We start from the raw sequence: 14451 nt of genomic DNA on the forward strand, positions 1-14451 counted from the left end.
ATTGAGCCTGACTCGGTCCTCAGCGCTCATTGACAATGGGAATCCTTCCCATTATTTAGACAGCTTCTCTCTGATCACCCGTGATCAGTTTACCAAAATAATCTCAGGTTCTAAACCAACAACCTGTATCTTAGATCGGATTCCAACTAAATTACCTAAAGAAATTCTGCCCCTAATAGATAATTCGTTACTTAACACAATCAATCTGTCATTATCATCAGGTTATGTACCACAGTCTTTTAAAATAGCTGTAATCAAACCCCTACTCAAAAAACCCACCCTAGACCCAGAGGTTTTAGCCAATTACAGGCCAATATCTAATCTCCACTTCCTGTCTAAAATCTTAGAAAAAGTTGTAGCCAATCAGCTGTGTGAGTTTCTCCAGGAAAATAATATATATGAAGACTTTCAGTCTGGGTTTAGAACCAATCACAGCACAGAGACAGCCCTGGCAAAAGTCACTAATGACCTTCTAATAGCTTCAGATCAGGGACTTGTGTCTGTCCTCGTTCTGTTAGATCTCAGTGCAGCATTCCACACGATTGACCATCAAATTTTATTAGAGAGACTAAAACAGTTAATTAACATTAAAGGAACGGCCTTAAACTGGTTTAAATCTTATTTTTCTGATCGCTCCCAATTCGTTCAAATCAATGATGAGTCATCGGTGCGCACCAAAGTTAACCATGGTGTCCCACAGGGGTCTGTGCTCGGCCCAATTTTATTCTCATTATATATGCTTCCACTAGGAAACATTATCAGGACACACTCGGTAAATTTCCACTGCTATGCGGATGACACCCAGTTATATTTGTCAATAAAACCTGATCAAAGTAATCAATTAACTAAACTTCGAGCATGTCTCAAGGACATAAAAACCTGGATGACCCGCAATTTCCTCTTATTAAACTCAGATAAAACAGAGATTATAATACTCGGCCCTAAACACCTTAGAGATACATTATCTAATGATATAGCTGCGCTAGATGACATTGCCCTTGCTTCCAATGACACAGTCAGGAACTTGGGAGTGATCTTCGATCCTGATTTGTCCTTTGTCACTTAAAAATAATTTCTAGGACCGCGTTTTTCCACTTGCGTAATATCTCAAAAATCAGACATGTCCTTTCGCAAAAAGATGCAGAAAAACTAGTCCACGCCTTTGTTACATCGAGACTGGACTATTGTAATTCATTATTATCAGGCTCCAGCAGCAAGTCGTTAAAGACTCTGCAGCTGGTCCAAAATGCCGCAGCACGTGTCCTGACGAGAACTAAGAAAAGAGAGCACATTTCTCCAGTATTAGCATCGCTACACTGGCTTCCTGTTAAATCTAGAATAGAATTTAAAATTCTCCTCCTCACCTTCAAGGCCCTTAATGATATGGCACCTTTTTACCTTAAAAAGATGTTAGTGTAGCATCCCCGGCTTAATGATGGTCAGATTCTCTTTTACTGATGGTTCACAGTCCTTTATTTTCATCTTCTTGTTACAGTCCGTGACATATAAACACACCGTAAGAACTTGTGCCCTTTTCCAGCCAGGCGCTAAAAACCAACAAACGAGGATACTTTTCATGCACCGGCAAAGTAGCGATCTCTTCCTTATTTACCAGGAAGTGCCTTTTCAAAATAAAATAAACCATTTCAAAATAAACGTATCAAAAAATCAATAAGGCATTAATGGGTCATTTACACTCCCACCAAATCACGAGTGAATTTCAGAACAATATGGGATGCAAACACGAATGATTTACTAAATAATGACTCCAATACTATAAAGGATAAGGGTGTGGCGTGAAGAGGTTGATTAAACAGTCTCTCGTAGCAGAATCAGCTTCTGAACTGGGCGTTCGACGAAAGAGGGCTTGCCAGGACGCCGTCCTTCCTTTTCTCTTTTCTGCTCTCCAAAACGAATCTTCACTCTTCTTACCAGTCCATCTGACGCCCCCGCAAGTGTTCCTCCCATCATCGTCTTCATCTGAAACTTTGTTCCCTGTCCAGGCTTCGCCTTCACGATCTTTTCTTATTTTTCTCTCCTCCTTCTTTTCTTCATGTCTCTGCTGCTGCGTTTCCTTGTTCTTCTGTCCACTTTGCTTTTCTTTCGTTGTCAGTTCTCCTGTTGTTTTACTCTTTGCCTTCTCCGCTGTTGTCTTGTTGTCAGACATCTTTATCTCGTTCTTCTCCTCTTTCTTGTTAAGGTCTGTCGTTTTTTCCATCTTCCTCTCCTTCTCTTTTCAACGTTTTCCACGATTCTCTGACTTACTCTCTTTTTGATCTTGATCTTCTTTGCTACGTCCCCGACTCTCTGCGTGTTCTTCGTCTTCTTTCTCCTCCTCGTCGCTCTTCTTCCCTCCTGCATCAGACCTTGAAGAGATTTTAACAATTTCTCCCTCTTGTCCGCCAGGTGGCGCTGTCGCTCCTCCTCCACAGGAGATCCACCTTTCTCCTTTTCTTTGCTCCTGGTTGTTCTCCTCCCTCTCTCTGAGCTATCTTCAGTTCTCTCCTTAAAGGGGAGTGGCATCTCACAATGGTCATGAGCATTTCTTTGAATTCCATTTTTTAACATATTCAGGAAGAGAACGTCATCTTGAGACACAGCCTTGCCCTCCTTACTCATGTCCTTGAAGTCAGACTCTAAGACCCGGATAGCGTCTGGAGGAAGATCTCTGACGACAACTCTCCGACAGGTGTTAGCGATAGATGGTAACTCGTGATTAGGTGATGAACATCCCAAGATACTCCAACCTAGATCTGTGCGCACTGCATAAGGTTCATTATCTCCTCCCATGATTACTTGCTTTGGTGCCAGTGCCCTTGAACAGTTGTAGCCTATTAAGAGACCAACTTCACACTCCAGTTGTGGTGGAATTTCATCTGCTATGGTGCTGAGATGATTCCAGTGCCTTGCCGTTTCACAGGTAGGAATGTGTTTTCGATTCACTGGTATGCAATCCTTGGTGTAAGCCGGAGGAAGATCAATGAGGATTGTCGAGTCATATCCACGCACTCTGAGGCCTGAAACTCTTTCACTGTGCATTAAGACATCCTTTCCCATCATGGTTGTTAACTTGAGCCTCACAGGTTGTGCTTTGGTTTGTAAGACTTTGCTAATGTCCTGGTCAACGAAGACTGTGTCACTTTGTGTGTCCAGCAGGGCATAAACAAGCTTTTCCATACCTGGATTGCTGATGGAGGAGACCCAGACTGGCACAATCATGGAGGTGTTTACAGATTGGTCCTCGGTGTCCACACTGAGAGACAATGAGGTTGCTGACTCATCTATGATGTCATGATTTGAGACCAGCACTTGTTCGGCTTTAGTGTGGTAGTCATCATGGAGACAGGTTGGATGTCTTCCCTTACAAGTGTCACATATGTGTCTGTGACGACAATCTCTGGCCATATGGCCTGGTTTTAAGCAGCCGAAGCAGAGTCTCTCTTCCTTCACAAATTTCTGTTTATCCTCCAGTGACCTCTCTATGAACTGAGGACAGCTGTACAGACGCTGGTTAATGTCTTGACAGAAGATACATGATGGGTTTGAACTTGGCCTTGATTTCAGTCTCTGTAACTGTTTGAGTATGAAGAACACTAGATTTATTGTTCAGCTTTTCATAGACATAACGCTTCTCTCTAGGTGATTCTGTAGAATGAAGAGCATGAAATGACGTTAAAGGATTACACGCGACCTCTGCCTCCATCACCATAAAGGAAACAAATTCTTTAAAGCTTGGGAATTCCTGCCTGTCTCTCATAACTTGGGCGACTTGGCGGTTCCACCGTGATGCTGCCCAGTCTGGCAGCTTTTGAACCAATTTCTGATTTTCCTCACAGTCATTCAAAATGTCATGGCCTTTAACGTGAGGCATGGCTTCTTGACATGCATGCAAGAAATCAGCAAGAGTCCTGAATCCCTCAGCGTCTTTTGGTTGGATCCTTGGCCAGTTAGTCAACTTTTCTCTGAAGGCTCTCTGTATAACAAAGGGCTGGCCGTACCTGTGGTTGAGACGGTTCCATGCATCCATATAGGCTTCATCATCGCTTCTATAAAATATGCCATCAAGTATTTTCCGAGCTGGACCACCGATGTACTTTCTCAAATAATGCAGCTTGTCTGCTGAAGAGATGTTCCTTCTGTCTATCAATGATATGAATGAAGCTTTCCACTCAATGAACTGAATCGGGTCACCAGTGAATACAGACGGCTCTGGCATTGGGAGCCTGTTCAGGGATATTGAATCTTGAACTGCTTGAGCAAGACATGACACATCTGTTTGTGAAGTTAAAACAGTTTGTGGGACATTAGCAGACTGCTGGATGGGAGTTGAAGACACAGTTTGCTGTTGAAACACGTGCTGCTGTCTCTTAGTGTTGTGATCAGAATATCTTCTCTGCCTTCAGTCTTTCAGCTCACGCTTCTGAACTTCCAGATCTTTCCTCTGCTGTTCCTTTAGGAGCTGAATCCTTTCCTTTTGTCTTTCCTCCTCCAATAACCCCTCACAACGACAACTCGCCGAGCAGGTACTGGGGGTGGAGAGGAGGAGAGAGAACACTTATTCCCCTGTTATTGTCCTCGGGGACTTTAATAAGGGGAACTTATCTCAGGAACTCCCCAAATACAAACAGTTGATCAAATGGGGAGGGGGGAGAACACTCTCGATCACTGCTACAGCACCATCACCAAGGCGTATCATGCAGTGACCCGCGCTGCTCTGGGCCTGTCCGACCACGCTCTTATTCATCTGATCCCAGCTTACAGGCAGAAACTCAAACTTTCTAAACCTGCTGTGCTGAGATCCAAGAACTGGAGCAACAGAGAAGCTGTGGAGGAGCTGCGTGACTGCCTGGACAACACTGACTGGGACATTTTTAGAACTGCTTCCAACAGCCTAGACGAATACACAGATGCTGTGACGTCATAAATCAGCTTCTGTGAAGACAGATGTATTCAAACACGCACCAGGGTGAGCTATAACAACGCTAAGCCCTGGTTCACTGCAAAACTCAAACAGCTTCGTTTGGAGAAGGAGGCGGCCTTCAAGAGTGGGGACATGGATAGGTTCAGACTGGCAAAATACTCGTTTGGCAAGGAGATGAAGGAGGCCAAACGACAGTACTCAAAGAAGCTGGAACAACAGTTTGCAGCCAACGACTCCTCGTCAGTCTGGGAGGGGCTGCGGGTGATCACCGGCTGCAAAACCAAATCCCCCCCCCACTCTGTGGAAGACCTGAAACTGGCAAACGAACTGAATGACTTTTACTGTAGATTTGAAAGACAATGGACCAGTTCTAACCCAGACTCCCAGCCCCCCCACATAGCTATTACACCTCTTCACCCGAGCCTGGACAAAGACTCAACCCCCCCCCCCACAATATGGCCCCTGACTGCCCCCCCCCCCATCACACCTCTCTCAATTCAGGAGAGAGATGTAAACAAGCTTCTAAAGAAGCTGAACCCCCGCAAGGCACCTGGACCCGACGCTGTCCCCCCCCCACACACACACACACTGAGGCACTGTGCAGTCCAGCTTTCGCCAGTGTTCACAGACATCTTTAACACCTCACTGGCTGAATGTGTTGTACCCGCCTGCCTCAAAACATCCACCATCATCCCCGTTCCCAAGAAGCAGAGGATCACCTTAATGACTACAGACCAGTCGCCCTGACCTCTGTAGTAATGAAGACCTTTGAGCACCTGGTGCTGACCCACCTCAAGACCTTAACCAACCACCTCCTCGACCCACTGCAGTTTGCCTACAGAGCCAACAGGTCTGTAGACGACACAGTCAACATGGGACTCCACTTCATCCTCCAGCACCTCGACTCCCCCAGCACCTACGCCAGGATCCTGTTTGTGGACTTCAGCTCCGCATTCAACACCATCGCCCCAGCTCTTCTCCGTGCCAAGCTGACACAGCTGAGCATGCCTGAGCCCACCTGCAGGTGGATCTCTAACTTCGTGACTGACAGGAAGCAGCGCGTGAGGCTGGGCAAGCTGGTGTCTGAGTCCCGGTCCATCAGCACTGGAGCCCCACAAGGTTGTGTGCTCTCCCCTCTTCTCTTCTCCCTCTACACCAACAACTGCACCTCCAGCCATCCCTCTGTCAAACTCCTGAAGTTTGCTGACGACACGACCCTCATCGGATTAATCACCAATGGACGAAGCCGCCTACAGAGAGGAAGTTAACAGCCTGGCTTCCTGGTGCAGCCAGAACCACCTGGAGCTGAACGCTTTAAAAACTGAAGAGATGGTAGCAGACTTCAGGAGGAGCCCAGCCCAACCCCCCCCCCCCAGCCTGTGTGACTCCCCAGTTAAAACAGTGGAGTCCTTCAGATTCCTGGGGACCATCATTGCACAGGACCTGAGGTGGGCGGACAACATCACCTCCATCATCAAGAAGGCCCAGCAGAGGATGTTCTTCCTGCAGCAACTGAGGAAATTCAACATGCCGCGGAAAGTGATGGTTGAGTTTTACACAGCCATCATTGAGTCCATCCTCACCTCATCAATCACCGTCTGGTTCGCTGCCTCCACGGCCAAGGACAAGGGCAGACTGCAGCGGATCATAAGGTCAGCTGAAGGTCATCGGCTGCGACCTGCCGGCTCTCCTAGACCTGTTCCACTCCAGGACCAGTAAGAGAGCAGGCAAGATCATTGCTGATCCTTCACATCCCGGTCACCACCTGTTCCAGAGACTTCCCTCCGGAAAAAGGTTCCGGGCCATCAGGACTAAAACGTCTCGCCATCTGAACAGTTTTTTCCCCGTGGCAGTGGGGCTCACAAACAAGCCCCCTGCACCACACTGACTCTACCCCACCAGCCCCCCCCCCTGCACATAATTTATAATTTATAACTTATATATTACTGGCACTATCACCAATCTCTGCACCTTCGCACAGCACGTGCCCATAACTCTTTTACTCTGTTACTGTATATATGCATATACTTTATTCTACTTTATTCTATTTTATTTTATATTATTCTATTTCTTATATATTGTTGTTTTTCTTATATTGTTGTTTTTATGTTCAGTGCACCAACGACACCAAGTCAATTTCCTATATGTGCAAACATACCTGGCAAATAAAAGAATTCTGATTCTGAATTCTGATTCTGATTCTGATACTCTGATCCTTAACTGCTAACTCAGCTGCAGCATCAGCTCTTTTAGCTGCTACGATGGAGCTCACAGAGTGAATGCTGGATTTGCCACTAAAGTGGTGACTTGAAGGTGAGGCTGTGGATCCATAGATGGAGCGTGCATAGTCTTTGTTAAGCAGCTCACGGAGACGCTGTTTTACTACATCACTGTCAAATCTCCATCTATGCCTGACATCCGTTCATATGCAACTTTTATAATGTCTTTTGTGACTGCATCGCAGGAATCCACACGACGTCTTATCTCTCTAGATGGAGTGATGTGATCTCTAATTTCCACATATATACTGTCACATCATCCCTACCTTTCTCCAGGGTTTCTATAAGAGTTATCATTTTGCTCTCAGAAATAACCAATTTTAGCTGTTCTCTTGCTTCGCGTGCCTGAGTTTTCCATTGTTCGTAAAGTTGGACGAGCCTTTTTTCGTTTCTTTGAGCCTCCTCTCTCTGAAATGCAAGCATCTTTTCCGTGGGGTTCCGTGGTCGATCAGAGCGGCGAAGATTCTCCTCTTCATTAGGCTGACAAACATCCGTCATCTGGTCCATGTTCTCCAAAAGTGATTCCTCAGGTGCCTCCATTTTGTGAGAGAGTCACAATCTTATCCCATCACATCGAGTCCCTCTGCCGTAATCCCGTGTGTCGGGTGTATCAGAGCAGCGGAGACCGATGAGGTGAAGTTCTTACTTTAGCATCCCCGGCTGAATGATGGTCAGATTCTCTTTTACTGATGGTTCACAGTCCTTTATTTTCTTCTTCTTTTTACAGTCCGTGACATATAAACACACCGTAAGAACTTGTGCCCTTTTCCAGCCAGGCGCTAAAAACCAACAAACGAGGATACTTTTCATGCACCGGCAAAGTAGAAATCTCTTCCTTATTTATCCTGATGATGTTCTCCTCTACACATCTGTGTCACTTGTGTCCGTCCTGGGAGACGGATCCTCACATGTGTCTCTCTGAGGTTTCTACGTATCTTCACCTGTTAAAAGGGTTTTTAGTAGTTTGTCCTGACTCTTGTTGAGGGTGAAGGACAGAGGATGTCTCACCATGTTAAAGCCCTATGAGACAAACTGTGATTTGTGAATATGGGCTATACATATAAAATTGGATTGATTGATGATACTTTACATTTAAATACTTTATACTTACATCAGGAGCAGGTCCTCTCTACGGAGGCAGCCATGTTTTTTACAGTAGCCCAGACTGGACAACTAAACCTTTTGAGTTTCTATGACAACTGAAACTACCATAGGTTCTCTTTAATGTTTCGAAAGGGGGGGAGGGGTATTTAGCTGCAACATGAAACTTCACCACTAGATGTCACTACATTCTACACCATGTGCCTTTAACATTAAAACGTGTTGGCTGACCTCAGAGTCTCCAGTCGACAGGTTGGACTCTGTAGAAAACCACACAGCTCCTTCACTCCTGAGTCCTGCAGGTCGTTGAAGCCCAGATCCAGTTCTCTCAGATGAGAGGGGTTTGACCTCAGAGCTGAAGCCAGAGAAGAACAGCTGATCTCTGACAGACTCCAGTGAGTCAACCTGGATAAAGAATAAAACTTAACTGTAAATTAAACTGAGTTCATGTGTGAAAATAAAGGACTTTGACTAAACATCACTGTCTCTGTTTTCAGACCTGAAGTCTGAGTCAAGTTGTTCTGGACATTTTCTGGAACTTCTCCTGCAGCCTCCTAATAAAGTTTCTGAGTGAGTCCATGTGAGAATAGAGCAGGTGAATGTCCAGAGGTTTCACAGAGAGCGAGTGGACGTGTTGAGAACACAAACACGTGAGACAGACGTGAAACCTGAAGAACACAAACATCTCAGGATGAAGAAGACGAGCCATCCTCGGGGACACTCGGGCTCAGTTGTTTGTAATATGTAACTTCACCACTAGGTGTCTCTAAATATCTTGTTGGACATGTTCAGGAGTCGTACACGTGAACAAGTGGACTACGTTCACATGTACAACACCTGGAGACGTCACTAACTCCTTCACAGTGAACCTGTAACTTAACATAACTTAACGTAACCATGGTTGTCATGGAGATATGTGTTTTGGCTCCGCCCCTCGTCTGAATGTTCCCACATGTTCCTGTTCCTGTGAACGAGTCGGACCCGGACAATCTCCTGCTGCTGCTTCAGCTCCAGAAAATGTCCGACCCACTTGTCAGAACATGTTCCACAGTTGATGTGTGAAAGGAGCAGTTCTATGATCATGTTTTCTTGAAGTGGCGATGATCTGAGCAGCAGTTGGACCAGTTGAAAGTGGAGCAGGGAGCCTGAGGAACACGTGTGTACAGGGCGGGACAGAGAACTAGTGGTGAGAAGATAAAGGCATGGACGACCCCGTGTTAAGGCCAATTTATGCTTGTCCGTCTTTTCTAAAACGGATAGATAAGACCGCCCTATCCGTCGTGGAACGCCCTCTCCGAGCGCCTCGGACAGCTTTTTGTGCACCTCTGATTTTTCTAACTGTCCGTCTTTATTTCGGAGACCCCCCACGGACAGCCCTTGGCTGTGATTGGTCCGCGAACGACATCATTTCCTTACGACGTCATTTCCGGATTTCACATTTCCAGACCTCTAACTTCCTGATTCACAATACACACATACACAACTACGATTCTATGATTAATGTGACGTGTGTGTTAAGCCAGCGGAGTTGTCCGGCTGACGGTGGCTCGTTAGAGCACTGAGGGCATGTGTGCACGGTCACATACGGTTAAAACAAGCTTTCAAAACGGCGCTAGCGGGCTAGGCTAGCGGGCTAGCCACCATGCTAACTGCGGTGGTAACAGTGCAAAAACCTGCCGTCACGACTTTAATTCCACTTCTATCATGACACTGTTTCTATAATACCGCCAGGCTAGAAGCAAACACTGGGTAGTAGTTAGTGTCGGGAGTCCCTGCTGACTGTGTGTGGAAGCTGGGGGGGAGCTAGCTAGGAGGGGAGCTAGCTAGCTCTGGCTAGCTTCAAGCTACACGGAGCTTCAAGCTGTGGAATTAGCAACACAGATCGGAAACAAGACCGGGGAACCACTGCGCTAAGAAACGATAACATCAAAATAAAAGACATTAAATATAATCAACTTGGACTCTGGACTCTGAGCCCAGTCCCAGAACACCAACGCAGCACGCTGTCATGTGGTCAGTCCACTTTGCAGGGAGCTAGGAAGTGGTGAAAATTTACGTATTCTGGAGTATTTGGAAATAGGCGGGGCAAAATAGCTCAACAGCGCCACCTACGGATAAGCCCCACGCAGCCCCTAGGTTTCCACATAACCGATTTTCACCAAAATCGGGAAAAAGGTGTTTCGTGACAAATCATGAAAAAAAGTCTCAAGGGGCATTATGAAAAACGCAACAGGAAGCCCGCCATTTTGGATTTAGTGGCCATTTTGGCCATTTTTGCTTTGACGTACTTGTCCCAGGGCTTTCATCAAATCAAATTTAAATTTAGATGAGTGATATCACAACAAGATGGAGATAAAAAATGATTTAGGGATTGATTTTTCGTCTCACCGTGTGAGATTTAGCTTTAACATGACACTTCACCACTAGATGTCACTTCATTCTACACACTGAACCTTCAACATTAAAACATGATTTCTGACCTCAGAGTCTCCAGTCGACAGGTTGGACTCTGTAGAAAACCACACAGCTCCTTCACTGCTGAGTCCTGCAGCTTGTTGCTACTCAGATCCAGATCTCTCAGATGAGAGGGGTTTGACCTCAGAGCTGAAGCCAGAGAAGAACAGCTGATCTCTGACAGTCTGCAGTCCTTCAACCTGGATAAAGAATAAAACTTAACTGTAAATTAAACTGAGTTCATGTGTGAAAATAACAGACACATATTCGTGTCAGCACAGACTCATAACATGGAAGATAAATATGAAATCAGACATGTTGTACTAAAAACGAGTCCTGATTCAGTACAAATAGATTATTTGGACCCGGTCTCTGTCCTGCAGATCAGTTTAGGAAATCCAGAACTAAACTCAGTGTTTTAACAAGTAGCTGAATATTTAAAATGTCACAGATTAATTAATGAATGGATTCAAGTTATGTATGAAGAGGAATTATGTTAAATTAGAATTAAATGAGATGAATTGTGTATAAATGCTTTTTTATAGATATGAGATCTACAAAAGTCAGTCAGTGAACTGACCTCAGAGTCTCCAGTCGACAGGTTGGACTCTGTAGAAAACCACACAGCTCCTTCACTCCTGAGCCCTGCAGGTAGTAATTTCCACTCAGATCCAGTTCTCTCAGATGAGAGGGGTTTGACCTCAGAGCTGAAGCCAGAGAAGAACAGCTGATCTCTGACAGACCGCAGCGACTCAACCTGGATAAAGAAATATGAATATTAGAATGTGTCCTCCTGTTGTTGTGGATCGTCATCATGTCAACACAGACTCTCAACATGCTGCTGACCTCAGTCCAGTCTGTGACCTGAAGATAAATATCAGATCAGACATGTTGGACCATTGTTTCATTCATCAGCTTCTTCTCTGTGTGTTGGTCACTGAGCAGGTTTGTGTAATTAAACACTGTTTAAAGTAGGGACGGCTCCTGATGTCACTTCCTGTTTGTTTCTATACTTATCAACTGTCCAACGTGTTTCAATAAGAACGTGTCTTATTTTGAAAACCTGAGGAGGACGAGTGCTCGGCCTCAGTCCACATGTTATTTACTGACACTTTCTCAGTGATCAGGAGCAGGTGAGTGCAGGTGAATGGAGTTGATGAGGTGGACGTGACTGACAGGCTGGGTGAGGGACAGATGACTGAGGGACAGTGAGCAGAGCAGAACTGAGACAAGTCAAATAAATAATGACCCAATAAGAAAGAAAGTCTGAAAAGTGAAGAAGGATTTAAGGACCTCAGAGTCTCCAGTCGACAGTTTGGACTCTCCAGTCCAGAACACAGCAGCTTCACTGTTGAATCCTGCAGCTTGTTGTGTCTCAGATCCAGTTCTCTCAGATGTGAGGGGTCTGACTTCAGAGCTGAGACCACGACTTCACAGTGAGTCTCTGAGAGGAGATACTCAACGAGTCTGTAATTAAAGAAAATATCAAATCTGTGAGAATTAAATCAGAAAACACAACATTCATACAAAACGTGATCATGTGACCCTCACCCTGGTAAATCCCCTCTTTGTTAAAAACTCCTCAAGAGAATCCTTTCAGATTTGGTTCAAGCTTCATTCAGACTAACAGAGGAACTCATGAGATTCAGGTGGTCAGAGGTCAAAGGTCAAGGTCACAGAACATGTTCATGGCCTCTTGAACATGATATCTCAAGTCTGTCTTTAGGGGATTTCTTCACATTTTGACTCAAAGAGAAACTGAGTCAAAGGTCACTTCACTGGTTGGTGATCAAACACACACACACACACACACAGAGACACACACACAGAGACACACACACAGAGACACACACACAGAGACACACACACACACACACACACACACACACACACACACACACACACACACACACACACACACACGCACACTCACAGAGCCTTCCTGCAGTTCCTCACAGCTGGGATCAGTCTCCGTCGACCCTGGTCTGATGTGTTGAACTTCTTCAGATCCAACTCATCCAGAACCTCCTCTGACATCTGCAGCATGTAGGCCAGAGCTGAGCAGTGGATCTCAGAGAGTTTCTCTGATCTGTTCCCTGACGTCAGGAACTGTTTCATCTGCTGATGAACTGAGTGGTCGTTCATCTCAGTCAGACAGTGGAAGATGTTGATGCTTCTGTCTGGAGACATGTCATCACTCTCCATCTCCTTCAGGTGGTTGATGACTCTCTGGATGATCTTTGGATTGTTCCGTCTCCGATCCAGCGGGCCTCCTAAGACTCTCTGGTTGGACTCCAGACTGAGGCCGTGAAGGAAGCGAACAAACAGGTCCAGATGACCATTTGTACTGGTGAGGGATTTCTCCATAGTTCTCCTCAGGAGGTCACACAGGGAGAATTTTCTACTGCGTGTGTTCTTATATCCCAAGAAGTTGTTGAGTTCTTTTCTGTTCCTCTCGGTGTAACAGTGGAACATGTAGACTGCAGCCAGAAACTCCTGAACGCTCAGATGAACAAAGCAGTAGACTGATTTCTGGAAGATCACACTCTCTCTTCTGAAGATCTCAGTACAAACTCCTGAGTACACCGAGGCCTCTGTGACATTAAGACCACACCGCTCCAGGTCTTCTTGGTAGAACATGATGTTTCCTTCCTCCAGATGTTTAAGTGCCAGCCTCCCCAGCTTCAGGAGAACGTCCCTGTCAGCCTCCGTCAGCTGCTGTGGACTCGTCTCATGTCCCTCACCGTACTTGTTGTTCTTCCTCTTTGTCTGGACCAGCAGGAAGTGTGAGTACAGGTCAGTCAGGGTCTTGGGCAGCTCTCCTCTCTGGTCTGTGGTCAACATGTGCTCCAGAACTGTAGCACTGATCCAGCAGAAGACTGGGATTTGACACATGATGTGGAGGCTCCTGGACGTCTTGATGTGTGAGATGATTCTGCTGCACAGCTCTTCATCACTGAATCTCCTCCTGAAGTACTCCTCCTTCTGGGCGTCAGTGAAGCCTCGTACTTCTGTGACCCTGTCAACACATGCAGGAGGGATCTGATTGGCCGCCGCAGGTCTGGAGGTTATCCAGACGAGAGCCGAGGGAAGCAGATTCCCCCGGATGAGGTTTGTCAGCAGCACGTTGACTGATGACCTCTGTGTGACCTCAGACACAAGCTCCCTGTGGTTGAAGTCCAGAGAAGGTCTGCTTTCATCCAGGCCGTCAAAGATGAACAAAGGTTTACAGACAGCGAGCGTCTCTGCCGTGAGCTTCTGTAACGCTGGATGGAAAACACGGAGCAGCGTGAGGAGACTGTGCTGCTGGTCCTTCACCAGGTTCAGCTCCCTGAACGAAAGCACAGTCAGCAGACCCACATCCTGGTTCTCTAAACCCTCTGCCCAGTCCAGAGTGAACTTCTGCACCGAGAAGGTTTTTCCAACGCCAGCGACGCCGTTGGTCAGGACGACTCTGATGCGTCTCTGCTGGTCAGTGGAGGCTTTAAAGATGTCGTGGCACCTGATGGGAGTGTCGTGGAGGAACTTCTTCTTGGAAGCCGTCTCAAGCTGCCTCACCTCATGTTGAGTATTAACCTCTTCACTCCGTCCCTCTGTGATGTAGAGCTCAGTGTAGATGCTGTTGAGGGGGGTTCTACTTCCTGTTTCATCACTTCCTTCAGTCACATGTTCACATCTCCTCCTCACACTGAGCTT

Source organism: Limanda limanda, chromosome 4, assembly GCF_963576545.1.
Source record: "Limanda limanda chromosome 4, fLimLim1.1, whole genome shotgun sequence".
NCBI classification, from domain to species: Eukaryota; Metazoa; Chordata; class Actinopteri; order Pleuronectiformes; family Pleuronectidae; genus Limanda; species Limanda limanda.